Below are 8,968 nucleotides of genomic sequence, written 5' to 3'. Positions count from 1 at the left end.
TCACTGTTATAGAACATATGTGGGTAGTAATAGTCCACACAATCCAAGATTATGTCCAACAGCATTCATAGATATCCCCAATAACACATAACAACAGATGTGCAGCAATTACATAGCAAACAGACCACATGCATAAATGGAACTATAGTGGCCCTTAAATGGCATGCAGGTGACATTGTCCGTAACAGGTCAGCAAAGTTAGTATCCCCACAGGGAACATGGCTACAAACACATAGCAGAAAGCTTGATACAATACAATACAATATATGTCCCAATGGTAGGTAAGCCGTAGCCATACCTATTGAGTTGTGTGAACAGTTTGTTGCCACAGATATGGTGGGGGGAGACAGAGATGTGTATTAAGAACTATGGTAACCTTGCTGTATAAATTACTCAAACTTGTTTCCATCTTTATGTCTTTCAGGCAAGATGTCCCATGGCCGTTTACTGGTGTATTCTGTGGATGAAAATTAGTTCATTGTGATCCATCTGGTACAGCAATACCAGGTGCTTTTTAGCAGGAGATCCCAATGAGGAGCAGGAGCGGACTGCCCTGTGGAATGATCTAGTCCACAGGGTCAATAATGTCGGCCTGCATAACCGCAGTTATGAGCAGGTCCGGCATCATTGCAGCAACCTGCTTCACAATACCCATCAATGTGTTGCTGCAGTCCGGGGGGATCACCTCACAACAGGGGAGTCATGCCATCCATCCCCTCTAACACGTGTTGAGGAGTTCCTTGTCAGCCTCATGCCACTTGCCCACCCGTACACCGGCTGAGGAGCATGCAGGTAAGGCCACAGACTACATCAGTAGTCCACTGTTATGTATGCATCTGCATCTGCACAGGTAGATCATGCATATGTGAGATGTTTTATATATACATATATATATATATATATATATATATATATATATATATATATATATATATATAGTCTTTTGCTGTGTGTTAGTAATAAACAGATGTGCATAAGCTGTAGTATTGTGGACTTGTACTGTTGATGTACTCTAATGCTGCACCCACCCTGTAGCAATGCCACAGCTATGGCTACTGCCATCACATCTCTCACACACATATGTAGGTCCCTCTGGTATACCACCAAGGCAGCAGCCTGTAGCTGGTGAGTATGGCTTATGTTCATGCTTGCCAATACACCAGTCATGTAATGGCTATGGTATACTCCAAGCACATATCTAATACACCCATTCATTATGCATGCCATTAATGTTCATGTATTGTTGCTGTTAACTGCACTGCATCATAGTGGTGACCATGATGTTATATCTGAAGAATATGTCAGACACCTGCAATATAACTAACATCCTGTAATTGTGAAATGTGTTTACAGGGATGAACATAATGGTTGGACACATGGCCTACAGTAGGGACATGTGTGAAACATAACCCTTATACATTGCTACAACAGTGTATATACCAGTATTACAATGGCAACTGTTACAGATCTACACTACAGCATACCATAATACTGTGGTACTCAACACTTGACACCTGCAATGTGGCCCTAATATGAGCAATGAGTGTGTAATACGGAATTGTAGGTTAGGGCAGCAAATATGGGGAATACATACCTTCACAAACACTGGCAGCATATGTGTGCACACACTCCAGATACAATATAGTGGAGGCAGCTGTTGAGGTACTGACTGCATGCAATTGCCATGAAAATGCACCTTTCAGCAAGTACTCGTCCTCATTGTCACACTACCTATTTGTCTGCTGTCCAAGATGTTTGGCCATCTAATGTGCACACTTACCTGCAGCAGAGGCAGGCGTGGCTTGCACACATCTCACATGACATGGCATGGGCCCCATACCCAACTGGTAGCACCCATGAGCTACACATGTAGCCATACCTCACCATTGCATATGCCATGGCATACAGTGCAGATAGTCGTGTATGTGGCAAGGATGTATGGGACAGGAATGATATTGGAAATAAACAGATGGCCATCCAAGACAAATGATGTCCCATGTAGCAAACAGGTCATGCGGCCTGCCCAGTAACATGCCACAAAACTGAGGGGGTTGCAGGAATGTCCAGCAAGTACTGGCTGTGCAGTAACCATGTCAGCAATTGCCTGGACTCTGCAAGCGTGTGGCCTATGGGTTAGGGTAATCAAATGAGACAGTTCTACCACTGGAAACATCAGCCAGGCCTCTCTACAGGTAGTGTATGCATAACAGAAGAAGTTCCCAGCATTCATGCATTGCAATGTGTACTAGTGTACCATGACCATGTTGGAAACCTACAGACAGTATCATGTAAGATACAGGTGCATCACAGCCAACACCTCACCACACCTCAGGCCCACCATCCCCATGCCAGTGTCGGTGTACATCTGTATGTTTTCCAGTCATTAGCTGTGACAAGGCTGTTACACGTGGTGTTCAGTGTTTGGGACACTGCAAACTGACATGCATGTGTAGACTATAGTTGTCAAGCATCTGCAAAAAGGCTGAAGGTGAGGGGGGTGTCATCATGACACACCAGTGCACTGCAGCAGGGATCCCAAGGATGCTGTAAATGGCCTTATCTGCACACTGTCAGGTTCAAGAACTGTGGCAGACGTAACCCTAACTCCACAACAATACTGACAGCAGTGTGTAAACTCCAAGGGTTGTACACATGAGTTGACCTTGAAATCATGCAGAATTGGAAGACATCTGTAGGGCAGACTGACCATATACTGGCAAATGCAGATGGCCCATGCTATTATACCCCTGCCAGGAATAGTGACTGTTGTAGTACACACAACAATAGGTGCAACAAACCGTCATGATAAGGGCATGCACACATATTCACCCATGAAGTGAATGTATTGTGGTCAGCATCTGCCCGCCTAACACATTTGTTAGACACTGCATGTGAATGTACAGGACATATGTCGCATATCAGGCTCATGTAATGTTAACATATGTGGTGATGTGGTCTCATGGCATATCAAGGAAGAGTGCGTCATAATAAGGGTTTTTACACTCCCCATAGATACGGTAAGGTTTGACGGTTGTCAGTGTAATAGTATCATATTGGTCATATATCCACCGCTGATGTTGAGCTCTGCAAATCAGACATCAGGCATTCACAAATGATATCTGTCCACATATCATCCCAGGTATGTGTCGGACAAACACATACTGGCTGTGACCATTAGAGCAGTCATAACTGACACAGTAATACACATTCAGCAATGGTTTGTACACCTGCGAGGTATGGTGCACAGTACATGGCAGGGTGCAGAACAGGTGCACAGCAATACTGTGCCCATGGGTGCAGTGTTTACCAGGGGAAGGGACATCATCTACTAACACAGCCCATGGATCACACACATGTATACTGTTGCTAGCATGGATTGACTATAGCTGCACTGCATGCTGTTGAGTACCTTATGTTATGCATGTTGACAGATGGGTAATGGGAGGTCTTTGTGCATGATCTGCTGTGTATCACCTGTAGGTGTGTGTGTGTGTGTGTGTGTGTGTGTGTGTGTGTGTGTGTGTGTGTGTGTGTGTGTGTGTGTGTGTCTGTGTTTGGGTATGTCTGGGGGGGTTATTTTGTCTTTTTTATTTTTTTTTTATTATTTTTTTTATTTTGTAAGTGCAATCTGGTGAAGTGGACGGGGGTTGATGCATGTAGGATGTTTGCGTGCATGTGTGTGTGTTTGTGTGGGTGTCCATGTATGCACATGTGTGATTGTGGGGTTATTCACACTTCAGTACTTCCTTTTGGAATCGTGCAGTACATGGACATGGACTGACACATGAGACACCAGGAATATTTGTCTGATATGTAATCACAGGACAGCTGATAGTATAATAAGGTCTGTAGCATGGAACATGCATTGGGAGGGAAACTAGACACCAGGTATACACTTAAATTGCAATCAGCAGAAAGGTGAATGACTACCCATGTATGCAGCACTACAAATGCATTGGGGAATTACTAGACAACACCAGGGAGTGTATTCATATATTACTGTTGTCCACATGATAAGTTGATTGAGCAATAGATCTGACATGTACTGAGCAATAGTTACTTATGACACTCAAGTGCATGACAATATGGAGTGAATGTAGTAGCCCCTAATATATGGGGGCCATGCTTACGATGTCCTGACATACGCAGGGTGAACACTGGGGGACAGCAGTGAGGCCTTGTAAAACCTACTCCACTCAAGTCAAGGAGGTAATGGAGTAACTGGTATTGTGTTGTGATCACTTGTCTAGGCATTTAGAGGAATGATATGTTGAGTGGTATTAATGAGTGTATGTTACCAAGTGCGATGCAGGATGGGGAACTTACGTGAATAAACATGGGACTGTCTGTAAACTTTGGAAAAGGTAGGTATTATGGTGGAATTTCAGTGTGTGTGTGTGTGTGTGTGTGTGTGTGTGTGTGTGTGTGTGTGTGTGTGTGTGTGTGCGTGTGTGTTTGTGCGTGTGTATGTGTGTACTGTTATGCAATGCTGTACAGGTCTTAAAGTGCGTTTCTTGTTTTCCCCCACAGGTGGTGAGGTGGGTCAGAGTCCCTCCTGCCTGCAGTCTAATGTTGCTGTCCATACAGACACCGAAGATGATGATAGGACTGTTGAGGCACAGGTGGGGTTGTCAGAGGCTGAAACTTAGCCATCATTAGACATCTCCCTGTTAGCCACTCCAAGCCTGCAGACAGTCACAGTGCCTATAGATACCTCATCACCAGTGGCCATAGCAGAGGGACAGTTGGCAGTTGGTGGCAGTGCACAGGAGAGTGTGGTATCTTTGCCTGCTGTGTTTTGACACAGCAGGCATTGCTGAATGTCTGGCAGGGCACCACATAGACAGATGTGCCAGGGTGCTCATGGAAGGGCACAGCTCATCATGACCCTGGCAGAAGTGCCACAACTGGTACCACCAGGCACTTGTTTCAGACTTTCATGGGGGAGTAGGCATGTATAGAACTGTATACCAGACAGGGCCTGAGACTGCAGAAAGCTGCTCTCTCAACTGTAAGTGACAACTTCCATGAACTTGCAGGTGCCCTCTATGATTATAACAAGGTCATGGATAGATGGTTAGATGAGATGGTGGGCCACATTGACAGTGGATTGTCAGTGCTCAAACATGTGGTGGGAGTGGGGCAACGGCCTCATGGACATAGGCCAGCAACACCAACAGCTGGCAGTCGACATGGACGTGCAAGGACACCAAGGCACTCCCGTAGTGGCAGCACCAGCCCCAGCATGGCGGGGGGGCACTGTCCACACCACACCACAGCAGGCCACGTGCACATGGCTCTGGCCAGTCCCAGGAGGGACCTGGTTTCAGCAGACATCTGTCATCATCAGGGGAGAGTAACACCTCAAGGCCTGTACCTGGACATGCCCATGGAACCCCTGGCAGGCACAGTCCACGTATCCATGGCCGGAGCCAGTGAACTGTACACCCTGCCAGGTATGGTCTGCAGCTATCCAAGAAACCCCTGTATAGGTCAGCCACATGGCAGAACTGCGTGCATGCATACCTACACTATACAAACACACCTAGGGCAACCCCATACCAACACACACCACATCACCATGCACATATCAGCTAATTACACCCCTCACCCACACACATGGTGTCAAATGTATGGCTCACCCTCGGTCTCTGGCAAACCAACAACACACCCTGTGCATTTGATTATACCTGTGCCATACCCCTGTTATCCATAACATCGATTTAGTGACAGGCTAATATGGTTCTGATGCTCATGGTGACTGTACTACAGTGTACCAATGTACTGCTGTGTATCATGTTGTCAGCAGCAATGTTTAATGCTTACATGTCAGGTAGTATAGCTGTCCAGCCATGATGCATTATAGCTGTTAGTAACACTGAGTGATTGTGGTCTCCATAATGTTATCCATTTGTGTTGTAGGTATACATGTGTCAGCAGGAGGATGGTCTGCAGTCATATTCCACAAGGGGTATGGGACTGTGGTGAGACCATGGCTGTGACATATCCTGGGTACAGTTGAACACATGTCACAGGTCTGTATAACAGTTACTGCCTGTGCCACATGGGCCGGTGACCCCCTGAGACATGTATACTCAGCAACCTGATGTAGATCCATACACATACATGCTCACTCTTACTTGGCAACACTGGGAATAGATCCCTACCTAGGTATGTAGTGCTACTGATGTGTGTGGCTTTCATTGCACACACCACACAGTGTTTAGGATGAGGTGTGTTCCAGGTTACATGTTACATACAAAACATCCCCAGACATGTACAGTATGGTAATGGGGGATGTAATGGTTGTATAGTGTATAGTGTGGCATACAATCATATACACATTAACAGACACATAACAAGCAGACACACATCTGAAAGACCTGTGCCTATTGTCAGTGTGTCCAATGTGTTACAGGTAGGCTGCACACAGCACATGCATAACTGGTCTGGATTATGTTATCAGTTACCTGTATAGTTGATGCTGACATTGGTCACCATACAGTGGTCCATGGGACATGTGCCAGGGGTACCATGGTGTAATGACAGTGTAAACAGCAGCCACACCCCACTGTGGATATTGTACACACTGGAACCCATGATGACACTCTGACATACCCACCATCACACATTGGCCACGGATATGCATCTAATGCACATTCCAGAGGCATAGTTGGGTGATGCATTGTCATGCCTCACCTATGGGCAGCAACATCACTATCTGTAATACTGTGTGGCAATGCATATTGTAATAGGAGTATATGGCCTCGGAATGCTGCACCTTACAAATATACACACATGCACACATACACACACTTGCCAAAACTCAGTGGGTATCCCATGCCTATCAACCCATTTGTACAACACTGTTGTGCTGGTACTGCAAGGCACAGGTAGCCATTAGGGAGAAGAGCATAACAGTGTACATGGAATGCTTGGTACAGCAGCAGCACATCTAACTATGGCAATGGGTGTTACGGTGGGTGTGAAAGCCCTCATGGTATTCCCAACTACAGGTGTACTAACACGCAGACACTGATATCCTCAGTAATGCACACGTACACATTTGCATGTACTGGGGTGCATTGTTGCAGGTGGTCATAAGTGTGTATCTGGCTATTGCCCATGGAGAGATGGGAAGGGTAGGGGATGTGTGTGCAGTGGTATCATGCCACCTGCCATGTGCCAGCAGGCAATCTATCAATAGACACCACTGTTGTGACCCTCAGGGTGAGAGTGGCATGCATCAGCAAATCCTTTGGGTGCCTCTTGCAAATGGCCACTGAGGTGATCCAGTTGTCATGTATGCAACATGTATTACAACACACGGTTAGTATCTGTGATGGAGACCAGTACCCAAGCATGTTCTGTTGACTGTGGTAGTGTAGTGGAGGTACCCATGGCATGTGGTGTGTACAGGGTTTTGTGTCCTAACTGTGCCAGTTATAACACAGCTGGGCAGACATGCCAGTGTCAGTCAAACATTGGTTGCCTGTACGTATCCAAGCTGGATACCTGCCATCTGCACATCTGTGCAGGGACTGACAGACATCTTCTTGCCAACTAGCTATGCAGTAGGATGAATGTGTCAACAGACAGATGTCTGACACCAGTATGCATGCCATTACTGCATGTTGGAAGCCCTAACTGACATGTGCTGTACAGACAGTAGTCTACAGTTACTTTCCACATTTTGGATCATTATTCAGTAGGGGATATATACTGTGACACAGCTCACACACCAGGAACATGACAGTGAGGCCTCAGAGTCCAGCTATGCATGCAGGGGTACTTGTTGCCAGTACTACATTTATCAATCGACTCTTGCCTGGGAAAGCGCTGTCAACAGTAGTAACAGCATGATACACTACATGCCAGTGTGACGGCATTTAACCTGGGCTACTACCCTTCTATGTACCATATTCATATGGATAAGAGTGACGTATAGGTCTTATATACTCGAGTGTCCCAGTCATGACACCCACACCCTTTGCTACTGTAATGACGGCACATAGATGCATGTTTTGTACATGGCATTACAAATACTTATTACAGATGTCATTACCCTGCTATGTTATCAGACCGGAATGTGAGCACTGGTTTCCAGGGCTGACCCATGCTTAGCAGGTGTCAGCATTGCTGCAATATAACAGCTAAGCATATTTGCACACTGGTAAGCAAAGCCTACCCGGTGTAAGCTCCCCTATGTTTAACTATACATTAGCAGTGCTTACTGTTGCGTAAACCTAAGCAAACACATTTAAAGCTGCTCAAAACTGCCTTACCCACTCTGTATCCAGCAGCCCTTGTTTTGCCCAGCAACAAAATAAACAGCCCTTGCAGGTCTTGAACCCAGGACCCTGTACACTATAGTCACAACAGTTTACCACTACGCCATGACAGCTGTGAAAACAGTTGTTTTTCCAATACATCTGTCAGTGCACATACTGAATAATATTGAATAATTGCTGTGACTTCCACAATTGTATAGTACTTGTTAATGATATTACTTCTGCATCACATATGTTGTTATATGTAAATATACACATACCAGATACATACGGTGTGATACATCTGGGAAGGTATACACAACAGTAATGTTTACACATGACAAGGATATGGATATATACATATACATATGTAGATACAAGTCTACATGTACATACACATATATATTCATATATATGTATTTATACACAGCTGTATAGTGCATCATATATATGGCCATTTATAGATCTCTCTCTCTCTCTCTCTATATATATATATATATATATATATATATATATATATATATATATTTGTGTGTGTGTGTGTGTGTGTACATCCTATATGTAAAGATATACCTATTTATAACTATATGTGCATACATATCTAAACAGCTATACCTATTTATGTCAATATATATATAGACATATATATATATATATATATATATATATATATATATAGATATCCATAACTATATGTG

This window comes from Protopterus annectens, chromosome 1.part0, assembly GCF_019279795.1.
Source record: "Protopterus annectens isolate FY-2018-M chromosome 1.part0, PAN1.0, whole genome shotgun sequence".
NCBI lineage: Eukaryota > Metazoa > Chordata > Ceratodontiformes > Protopteridae > Protopterus > Protopterus annectens.
Note: the sequence above shows the minus strand (reverse complement) of the source record.